Below are 12,161 nucleotides of genomic sequence, written 5' to 3'. Positions count from 1 at the left end.
ATGGAACCCATATTAATTTGCAAGTTAATCTGATTCTATGGGCTAACCGGGTATTAATTCATTGAATACATATCCTGTGCCTACTTTGTACCATACACATTCAAGGCATTGAGGGTATCATGAAGTAACAACACATAAAATCATTCACCAAATTGTAAAAGGGAAGTCTGAAGCCACCAAGTGCCATGAGAGAATGTGGAACAAAGGAATTTACACACGCTGCTGGAAGAGAGGTACCCTGGCAGACGGTTTAATGCAGTCCATCCTCCTTATTCACCAATTCTGTTTTTGTGAACTTGCCTACTCGCTAAAATTTATTTGTGGCCCCCAAATCAATAACTGCAGTGCTCGTGCAGTCATGTGTGGACATGCCCAGAACAGTGAAAACTTTGAGCTGTCTGATGCACACGTTCCCAGCTGAGGTGGAACTGGGTAACACTGCCTTCTTGGTTCGACTCCTCTCACCACAAACAAATGTCCTTTTTGCAATCTATGTCATGCCATGTTTTTCAGATTTTGTGCCCTTTTGGGGGATGATTTTTCTGTTTAACATGGCCCTTAAAGATAGTGCCGAAGTTCTGTTCTAAGTGCAAAAGGCTGCAACGGGTCTTACGGAGAAAACACGTGTGTGAGATAAGCTTGCTTAAGACATGACTTACAGTGCTGTGGGCCGTGAGTTAAATATTAATGATCCATCAGTATGTATTAAACAAGACGTCTTTAAACAGACACACACATAAAATAGGGTTATGAACTGATTGGCTGATGAAAATGCTGTGACCAGAGGCTCACAGGACCCTAACCCTGTATTTCCCCAGGGGCAATGGCTCAGTATTTGCTGATTCAGTGTTTGCAGTGACTTTATAGAACATAACTGACACAAATAAGAATCTGCCGTGTTTCCTCCTTCCTGTACGCATTGTCACCTCATCGGCAACATCTATTTCTGCAAGAGACGCAAAGCTGGCATTTCCCTTAATTATAACAAAATGTCATTTTCCAAAGAAAGCATGTGCTTCTCGCCATTACTTTCCTCAAAACCAGCCCCTCGTGGTCTGAAAATTCACAGACATTCTGACACTTGGCCTTCATTTTTGAAGGAGAGAGAGCACCTTTAACTTGAGATTAGACAAGAAAGAGGAATCAAAGGAAGAAGGCGCCTCGCAGACTAACAGGATGAGCAGGCCCTGTGGCCTGATTCTGACCAGTGGGGAGATACTCCTGTTCTATTCTTTGGCTTCCTTTTCCTCTGCATCTCATTGGAACTCAAACGCCAAGTCCCCAGAGCACCATCCTCCATGGGACCATTCCATGCCTTGGACTTTCCACACTCAAAATTAAAGAGAGTGACTTGGAGGGAGGGGCAGTGAGATATTTTATCACCAGTTGGAACCTGAGCATAAAAACAAAGAATTCATTGCCAAGTTGAAGATAACAACACATACTGATTTTTTCCTATGTGCCCAGTACCCTGTTAAACATCTTATATGGACTATTTTATTTAATCCTTATATTAACTCTAAGAGGCAGGTACTAACAGTATGCATATTTTAGAGGTGAGGAAAATGAGGTTAAGTGAATGTTCAAGGTCACATAAGTAGGAAGTGGTAGGATTTGGATTTGAATCTGGTCAGTCTAGTTTCAGAGTGTTCTCTGGAACCACTCCAGTTAGCTTCCTCTCATGGGATTAGACATTTCCTAGTTAAACCTAAGACTTGAAACTCTCTTAACAGAAATACTCATCTGTGACTCAGTGCAGCAGAGCTGAGCAAAGCAAAAAAGAACAGAACTCAGCTACTTTTCCTGCTTCCTCTCATCACATGGGTGTGGACTTTTTTTTTTTTTCTTTTTTGAGGGGTATCTAAGTTAATTTTTAAATTATATAAACAGAGACTGCGATTTTTTTCTCATTTTCAGAAACCCATCAAATGGGTGAAATTGAACCATGTCGCCCACCGAGGAGAGTAAGCTGGAGTCAACCTGACACGCAGGTAACGTGGGCTAGGGGTGGGGAAAGCTAGTGTCTTTCTAAAATTGCATTTGTTGATCATAAGCATGAGACCAGAGAAAGAAGTACGCCTCCCACTGGTCACTTGTGGAGAAGGGGGTTGCACGTCTACTTTCCTTGGTCTTGACTCCTTAGAGCAGCTCAGTGTTCACACTGGCTACATTTCAGCCTCAGTTACCCTTCCTCCACTTTTGGAGCTTTGGGGACAGTCTCATTCATATACCTAGCAGGAACCTCTACTCATCTGACCAGCCTGACTGTAGAGGCAGCCACATATTGGTTGCCCGGATGCCTGGCTCCAAGGGAGCAGAAACCCTGTCAAGGCGGGGTGCTAACCATACCTGAGAGTAAGTGGATGCGCTACTGGTCAAGGGATGGCCTAGGAGGATACAAGTAACTTGAAAAACACTATCAAGTTAAATGTAATAAAATTACTGTACTTTTAATTGTTCAGGACATTGTTCTGTAACATGTAATGCTGTAAACAAACTCATGTTCTCTGACCTTATGTCTGCTACCCATGTGCACACATACACACACACAATATAGGTCCATAGCAATAAATTTACTAAAGCCTCTGTGTTTGTAGGAACAAATAATTTATTACTGACTTCTTTTTTCAGCTAGATATTGGAAACAGATGGGCCATGTTGGCCACCAGATATTTGCCTCTTCTAGCTGAGACATTACCAAGATATTTATGAACAATTTTTAAAGGACTCAGATAAGACCAGCATGTAGCATGCTTGATGTTTTGAGAGTAAGATGAGTAAAAGAGTTAATGAAACACAAATGGAAACTGTAGTTTATCCAAGTGGAAATAGGCTGTAAAACTGCTTTTTATCTGAGTTAGGATTTTTGGGTGCTAGAACCTTGCCTCTACGAATCAGAGCCAACTGGATGGGATCTATGACAGCACCTCTAGGGATTCCTTAGCATAGGGATCTTCACGAAAATGATCAAGTGTTTGTTGAGAATGACTCACCCCAAGCTTTGAACCTCAAGAGCTGTTTGCATTTTACATTGGCTAGACACATGGGTACCTCAGAGAGACTAATACTTTGGTTCAACTTTAAACAGATATTTTCAATTTTTTATTTAGAGTCAAAACATGAGGACAGAGCAAAGAAGGAAAATCACGGATGTTACCTTCTCTGTTATTCCAGCAATTTATCTTTGGCTCTAAATTTATATATCTCATTTCACAAAACTAGTGAAGAACATTTTTTAGAGCTTGTATTTTCATTTGGGCATGCTCACTGGGGTCTGTCACCTACACACAAAGCCCCAAGGGGCTTATTCAAGAATCTCTGTTATTAATTACTGAATTTTCTCTAGAGTTGGGTGACATTTCTAGAAATCCTGCTCACATACTAGGTACCTGATTTCCTTCCCTTGTGAGATCTCTGACCAGCATTCCCTCTTATTACTCGTTAACTGAACCACAATCACCATGACTGAAAAAACCTCAGTGCATTGGTACCAAACTCCACTGGCTCCTCCGTGGGTGAGGGGAGCAGCCTGTGTGAAAACATCCATACCCTGTGTTCCCTTGCTTCCCTCGTTGCTGATTCTCTTCTGTGAGGCCTATAGGTCTGCAGTTTTTCATTTTGTGATGGGCTGTTGTTTTCATATTTCAGGTCCCTGGAGATAATATTTACATAATCTTTAATCTTTGCATCTGCGAGTGCTCAAAATTCACTGTAAACACTCTTTCTTGGAAAGCTTCATTTCTTTCCATTGTGCTTATACAAAATATGGACTTTCTTGTTTTTTTTTGTTGTTGATCTTTGGGAAAGTTTTGATTATTTTATTTGGTCCAGCAGACATTTCTCTTATCAAAATTTTCCTTCTTTCTACTAGCTGCATTCTCTGTCCTCTGTGCAGTTGATGAAAGGGGTATTTGAAATCCCTTTCTTTTCTTTCTTGAGGTCAAGCTTGTTCTGTGTGTATCATTAATAAGCATCATTATGCCTTAGCAGGTAATTAATAGCACAATGATGCTACTATGGAATGATATTATATCCAACAATGTTTTGCTACAAATAATGACATACCTATAAAAGGCTTTCCTCAGCCAAATTTCTATGAACACAGTGACAAAATACTTCTGCTGAAAGGAAGCACAGGACTTTTTTTTTTCTTTTCTGATTTTGATTCTGTAATTACAACAGACACTCCTGAAACAGAGAAATCATGGGTTTAGAAATTTCTTCATACCAAGAATTCTTTGCTATGTTCCATGCTTTCTGTAAATTCTCTTGGCTGTTAGAGAACTACACTGGTATCTAATTTTTATAAAAAGCATCTAAAGCTGACTGATTCCCTGAGCAATGAAAGTGGAACTCTGAATTTGAGGTCTCAGCAGACCATCCCTTGCAACGTTGAGGGAAGTTGGAATTGACCATGCTTTAGCTTACAGCCCCCACTGGGGAGTTCTGATGGGTTGCAGATTCCAGCTGACTCCTGGGAAGGGGCTTTTGGTCCCTTCAGCTCATTCCTGAGATTCCTCTTCCTTTTGCAGAAGAGCTCAGCAAAGCAGCAGGTCACGTAAACTAACGTGTTCTGTAGGCTCCAACGCCATTAGGCAGGGAGTTACGATGGAGACAAGAAAGAAAAGAAGAGGAAAGCACATGATGCACACTAACTGAGCTCCTACTCTGTGTGTTAGATCTGAATGCTTTATGAATTACAGACAACTTCTCCTCAATTAATCTGAATTTCATTAAGAGGAATGGGTTTGAGCCAAGCGTATTCATGTACTTTTAACCAATGAAGAAACTTTTCCCAATAAAACTATTAGCCCAAACTTTGTGAACAACCATGGGTTTGCCATACCAAATTAATAGTTTTCTGTATAATTTATGTGCTAATTTCAACTTCAATTTCACTGTCAATCCCATCTGTTATTGCTTCAATCCTGAATTAATGAGGCAGGTTAGAGCTGGAAAATGTCACATCATCTAAGGGCACTGTTCTTTTCTAAGGTCATATAAAATGAAAGAGGATTTTTGTCATAATTCAACAATTCATCCCATTTTTATAGAGTCATAACATGTTAGAGCTGGCAAGTTTGTAAAATATCATCAAATCCAGATTTATAGGTAAGGAAACTGAGGTCCAAAGAGGTAAAGTGATTCATTCAAGTTTTTGTAGCCATCATTCCTTATCCATTGCTTCTAGCTTTACAGGGTCTAGATGTAACCTTTAATTCATCCGAATGGTACATTCTGCTATTCTTCACAGGTAGATCTAGGGACTCCTCACCTCTCAAATGCTCCTTCGGGAGTAAAGAAGGACTTGAGTTGCTTCACTCCTCTTCTTGACACTGAAGAGATTGCATTTCGTTGGGTCTTGCTGTGTGCCAGTCATCGTGTTAACACTTCCACACGCATTACCACACCGAATCTCCGCACAGGTAGGAATGCTGAGGCTTTGAGGGTTGGTTACCTGTCCAAAGTAGCATAGCTGTCAAGGTGGAAAGTTCAGAGACTTGGGGGTTATCTTCTTAGCTACTGTGCTCTATTGCCTCCTTCCACTAGGTTGACCTGGACTAGAAGCTTCAGCACTGACCTCTGAGCTCACAGCTCCACCCTTCTTTAGTACTCTTGTTTTATTGAAGAGGTTCCTGTCAGCAAGCCTCTGAGCTAGAATCCACTCTGGAGGTCCAAAGAATAGGATTCATTGTCTCTTTTGATTGCCCTTCTGAATTTTTGCCTAGCAGATGTCTCACTTCCCAGAAAGAATTCTGACTTGGCTTTTTTTTAGGTCTATCTGCCTTCCCCAAATCCACAGCCCAAAGGTGGACACACTGCTGCTCTGACCAGAGCCCAGACAGGGCTGCTGGTTGGGAACATCCACCTTTGGAGAATTCAGAAAGCAAAGGAATCCCTGAGGGAAATAGGAATCAAGATGGACAGGAGCCAGGTCATTAGCACTGTGCATGTCATGCTGACAAGTTTGGATCGGATCTTCCAGGTGATGGAGAACAGCTGAAGATTTGCCAGCAGGAGGGTGATAGGTCTGAGCTTGTGGAATTCTCAGAGGCAGGAAGAGCTCTCTGGAAGTGTGGAGGAAGTTGAGGCAGAATGAACGTCTGTCTCCTACCTTGCCTCTCTGTCCACTTGATGGATCTCTGGGTTCTTCCCTGCCTTAAATCTTTGCACACAGATCCTTGTGTGGATATATTTTTCATTTTTTTGGATAAATACCTAGGAGTGGGATTCCTGGACTGTATGGTATGCATATATTTAACTTTATTAGAAATTATTTTCTAAGTAGTTGTACCATTTTATAATCTCACCAGCAATGTATGAGAGTCCAAGTTACTCTACATTCTTGTCAGCACTTAGTAATGTCAATCTGCTTAATTTAGCCAATCTAGAGGATGTGAAGTAGTAACTCAATTTAGTTTTAATTTGTATTTCCTTAATGGCTAATAATATTAAGAACTTTTCATGTGGTAATTGATATTCTTCTGTGAAGCCAAATATTTTTCACATTTTTAATCGCATCATCTTCTTATGATTGAATTCTGAATTTTAAAAATGTGCCCGGTACAATATGCACATATTATTAAATATGTATTTGCAAATTTTTTCTTCCAGTCTGGAGACTTGCCTTCTCAACTTCCCTTACAATGACTTCCAAAGAGCAGAAATTTTAATTTTGATAAAGTTCTATTTATTTTTTTTAAATCTTTAGTGGTTAGTGCTTTTAGTCCTAAGAAATATTTGCCTAATCCAAAGTCATAGATTTTCTCCTGTGTCTTCTTTGGAAAGTTTTATAATTTTAGTTCTTATACTGAGGTCTATGATACATCCTGAGTTTATTTTCATATACAGTACTAGATAACAGGAAGGACTCATTCTTTTGCATATAAATGTCCTATTATCCCAGCACTATTTATTGGAAAGACAATTATTTTCCCAATGGAATTACCCTGGAACCCCTGTCCCTAATCAGTTGACCACATATTTCTTCTGCATTTCTGCATTTATAATTCTGTTACTTTGATCTATATTTTTATCCTTATGATGCTATTTCCCCCCATGTTTACCTTTTATTTAATACTTGGACTATTTTTTATTTTTTGCTTTTTACTATGCTTCTGTGCAGAAAAGAGGTAATATCAGGCCTGACACTGCTATCTTTAGAAAAACTTGCTTGCAAGGTTGGCCCTTGGCTGGCATGTGGGAACATGGATTTCCAGAGTGTTCCCACCATTCTAACTCATAAGAGTGATTCACTGTGCCTAAAATGTACTAGCAGTAAAGTTATGCTGAACACTCAATTTCCTTTCCAAAGTCTGGAATTCTGTGTTAGGTAGTCAGTATATACTTGACCAATCCCCAGTGAAAATCTTGGGCACCTCTAATGAGTTCCCCTGGTAGACAGTTCACACATGTTGTCACAATTCATTACTGGAGGAATTAAGCATGGGTCACATCTTAGAAAAGGACTCTGGGAAGCTTATGCCTGGTTTCCTCTTGGCTTTACCCCATGTGCTTTTTCCTTTTGCTAATTTTGCTTTGGTTTCTTTTGCTATAATAAACCACTGCTGTATTTATACTGGTCCTGTGAGTCCACCAACAAATCACTGAACCTGGGAGTGGTTTAGGAACCCCTGAGACAGTGTCCATCTTAACTTCCTGTCTAGATTATGAGTTCTTTCTAGGACAGACACCATAGCTTAATTGTCTTTAAATCTGCCCATGGTGTCTTATAAATGGCAGATATCTAATAGATGTTTATTGTTTGAGATAAAAGACCTAGAGAGATACAAACTAGACAGTTTTATCAAGTTCTTAGTTAGAAAGAAAACCTAAATCTAGAGAAGAATATTTGTGAACTATAGAGAAAACCTTTAAATCATTACCGCCTTGTAATTATTCAGAAAAAAAGAAACTTTGCATTTGCCTTGTTTGGAGAGTACATTTTCCCAGGAGTTGAAGAGAAAAGCAGCAGTAACCTAAGCTTCTGCCTCCCCCCATGGTGGCCCCACAAAAGAAGTTCCCATTTAAGGGGACATCAATCCATAAAAATCCCTGTCCAATAATTTCTGCTTGTGGTTTGGAAATGTGCCCATCTTCCAGGGAGCGAATGCATTTTGAAAATAAATGGCACTGCTCTCCCTCTGGGCATACTCCAAGTTTTTCCCACTTCGCCTAACCAAATAGTACATGGACTCACCCAGAGTAATCACACTCTAATTTCAGAAGTTAGTGTAAAGAACAGGATGGACATTTGGCCCAGTTTGCAAAATCATAACCCTGATGTATACAACCTTAAAATGGATATGTCCTGTTAAGACAAAGCCAGTTTACTTAGAGAAGATATTCCATTGTTAACCTCATTTCAAAACTATTTTAACAAAAATTCTGACACTAATGCACAAATTAGGAAGAGTCGAAAGAAAAACATCCTGTCGATTGCACAGCTAATGGAAACGTCGTTCTATATTTGGAACTTATCAAATACTACTAATCATTTGTTAAGAATTTGTGTCAGGAAAATCCAAAATATTCTCTTCTGGCTATTCTTTCCTTCCTTTTTCTCTCTATTGGTCTTTACGAAAAATTCTGTTTATCTATATCCATTAAGATAGCCCTGTGACATGATCTAGAAACCGAAATGTGTTTATCATAAATCATTATGAACTTTTGTCTTCCAAACAAGGAAGCTGCATTTGCCACAAATAAACAAACAAATCCCAGAAGATTAGAGGTCAGTGTAGAATTCAGAAAAACTGCACAAGGTTACTGAACATTTTAAGTACAGGAAGAAAGTTCTTTCAAACTTATACATTTCACAGAATGAATAAAATTTGTAAATTTTTGTTTCCACTTAAAGCTTTGTAGCCACAGTTAATCCATGTTGTAGAACAAAAGGTGAAGTTTAAAAAAAACCTTACAGAATTCAGAAATTTTCATCTAAAGACATTTCAACAAATAGGAAAAAAAACTTAAGAGTAAATATTGATTTTAAGAAGGAAATAATATATTTGGCTCAAAACACATTTTTAAGTTAAATGCAAGCAAACTTTGCATTCCAAATCTGCTGCACCACCTGGCATACAGTTTAGTTAAAAAAATAGTTTCGTGTCTGAGAAGCAGTTCTACTTTGGGTTTTCCTGGAAGCACTGTTCACCATTTCCCTTACATTCCAAATAACTACAGATGTTGTTATTCACATTTAAATTGGCAAATGTTTTCTATCCTGAAGGATTTCATGAAAAATGCTTTGATTTTTTAAAAGAAATTTGAGCACTAGGGAAACATGGCTGCATTAAGAATAACTGAATTAAAGCTAAGTCCTTAACTAGTTGTACTTAAAAATTAATGTAAGTTCTCACAGATATATAGAGTTGACCCTAAGCCACAGAACATTTTTACATAAACGTTGGCAAAGATGAGTTGCATACAAAATTCATGTTTTCATGAAGCAGGAGGAAATTCCTTTTTGTGCATAGCTAATAATCAATATCCTAGAAACATGAATAAAACTGAAAACTACATTTTTTTAAAGCCATGCTATTTTAAGGCTTCTCTTTATTAAATTCTTTCATGGCACAGTTAAGGCATCACCTTGAAAAATTAAATCATCAATAAATCTGCACTAAATAGCTTTCCCGAAAAGTACTGAATTTATTCCTTCAGTGTCAGCTTTTCCTTCTCTACAAACTATTCAGCTATAAATCTAGTATATTGAGGACTTTTGAGTTATAAAATGCTAAGAGTCTTTCTTACTTTTTCAAATAAATAAAATGATAATCACCTTGTCTAAGCATTTAAAACTTTTCATTATACAGTTTCTGAATCTATGCATAGAGCATCCTGCTTGCCCATTTGTAGATTCTATAAATTAGACACCTGGGCCTGTGCAGGATTGCTCAGTATCCAGGGTCCCTGTGCTTAGAACTGCTCACTAAATTAGGTCAAATGCTTCTAGACTCTAGCAAGTCTGTGTACTAATGGCCCTTCAGAGAGCATTAAAATTCCAGCAGGAAGAAGGTTGTATTCATTTTAATTTTAAAGATTCTTCCTCCCCCATCCTGTTTTATTTGAATGAGCTGAGTTGCACAGGAGCCCATCACAGACATGAAATTATTGTCTTTTGGTGGATTGCTTTCAACCTTAGGAAGAGCAGAGAAAAAATAACGACAGAAGGGAAGACTGATAATACTGTTAATGAACATGGACCAAGAAAGTGTTTCTGCATAATTGGGTAGCAGTTTCTTCATGGGGGTTCAGAGTTGACTTCACAGGAAGGGTGCCTGTCTTCATTCCAGACTGGAGCATCCTGACCAAGGGGAGATTCTCAAAGGGAGATTCACCTGGCAGCTACTGTTGACGTTGCTGGTAGTAATGTGAAGTTTTATCAACTAGTGCTTGGTCATTAGTTCCTTTTTTTTTTTTGCTTTATTTATCAAAATAAAAATATTTTATTTTTTCTGATTATGAAAGTAATCCATGCTTCCTGAAAAAATTTCAGTTTACACAAGAAACAAAAAATTACCTATAATCTCATTACCAGAAGCACCACATTTTCTCATTCTTTATGCATGAGCACACATATTTAGAAGAAATAGGCTGGACTGTACATATGGATTTGTAATCTAATAATTTTTTCATTAAACACAGTAACATAATATGGACTTTCTATAGTATATATATAAAACATAGATAATTATTACTATATTAATATAATTAATCATTTACATATTAATTTTAATTAATATTATTTATAATTAAGCTTGTATATTAATAATACTAATATATTGAATTATATGTAACATATAATAAATATATAATGGTTTTTAAATTTGTATGAACATATCACATTTTATTTATTCAATCTCCCAGTGATGTGTATATATTATTCTCAATTTTAATGAAACAATGCTACAATGAATATTCTCTTGTAATCTGCTTTGCATATTAGTCCTGTTATTTCTCTAGAAGAAATTCCCAGGAGTGGAATTCCTGGATTAACGAGTTGCACATTTTCAAGACTTTTGATAAATGTTGCCAAATTGTCTTTCAGAAAAGTTGCAATGATTTTCACTCTCACCAACAGTTTAGAAGAGTGATTATTTCTATTTCCTCTTATTAGCTGGGAACATCCTTAGTATTCCTCATTTTTTAAAAATCAGTACCAATTAAATAAAAAAATTCAAAGTTCATTTTTGCCTCAATTTTGTACTCTTTTGGTTATTACAGAGATTGGCTCTCATTTCATATGTTATTTCTTCTCTTATTGGTTATTCCTGTCCTCTGCCTATTTCCTTTGGATTGTTCATTCCCTTATTAATTTGTCGGAGTGTCAACTGCCAATGATATGAGCTCTTTGTGTGTCATATATGTCACAACTTTTTTTTTTCCAGCTTGTTTTTTGTCTTTGACCTTGACTTCTTCTTTTAAATACAATTTTGTAAGCTGTTTCTAAATCTTTCCTGCATCTGATTAGATAGGTGGATGGGTGGATACGCACATGGATTCAGAATTAGTAAATGGCAGAACAGGTCTATCTTAAATCTGGGTCGATCTTTCTGCAATGTCCATGCCTTTGCCCTCCATTTCCCCCTAAGTTCTGACAGTCTTGAATTTGGCTTATTAGTATATATTACCCTCAAATACAAAAACAATGTTTGAAAATGGGCCATCTCACTATCTAAGGACAATATTATTCACCTCCATGCTTCTCTGGAGTTCTGGATCACGATAAATCGTGTAATTTCTCTGCACACTCCACAAGACCAAAACCAAACTGAAGCTGAGCTATTTTCAAGGTCACTCTGCGGCACTCTCTTCTTAGTGCACAGCAGCACCGAGTCCTGCAATCACAGCCATGGGAAGGTGTGGTCCCCACCTTCAGGAACCTCTCCGTTCAGCTCACGTATCTGTGGCTCTACCTGAGTTCAGTTTTCAGACAGAAAATAACTCTTGGAACTCAGCAATTGATCCTGTTCTTACCCACTCAATAAAGCGTCCCATAAAACTTCTATTTTGTGATGATAGTAAGTTAGTATTTACCATATGTCAGACACTGTTCTGAGTGCTCTGCGTCTGTTACTCATCGAATCCTCACAATGATGTTATGTGGTAGGTGCTAATATGTCCTTCCTTTAAATGGGGACATTCTGAGACACAGA

The 12,161-nt window shown here is 37.9% G+C and overlaps 1 long non-coding RNA gene across 1 annotated transcript in view; it reads right to left on the bottom strand.

The window, feature by feature from the left end:
• The window catches only part of LOC106728943, a 345,556-nt gene extending 340,207 nt beyond the window's left edge, over positions 1-5,349 (bottom strand). Inside the window, exon 1 of the long non-coding RNA XR_001365214.2 lies at positions 5,276-5,349. This is a non-coding gene — a long non-coding RNA (uncharacterized LOC106728943). The remainder of the gene's footprint in view (positions 1-5,275) is intronic.
• Between the last annotated feature and the right edge of the window lie 6,812 nt (positions 5,350-12,161).

This window comes from Camelus ferus, chromosome 5 (genome assembly GCF_009834535.1).
Source record: "Camelus ferus isolate YT-003-E chromosome 5, BCGSAC_Cfer_1.0, whole genome shotgun sequence".
NCBI lineage: Eukaryota > Metazoa > Chordata > Mammalia > Artiodactyla > Camelidae > Camelus > Camelus ferus.
This window is presented reverse-complemented; position numbering and strand designations above follow the sequence as displayed.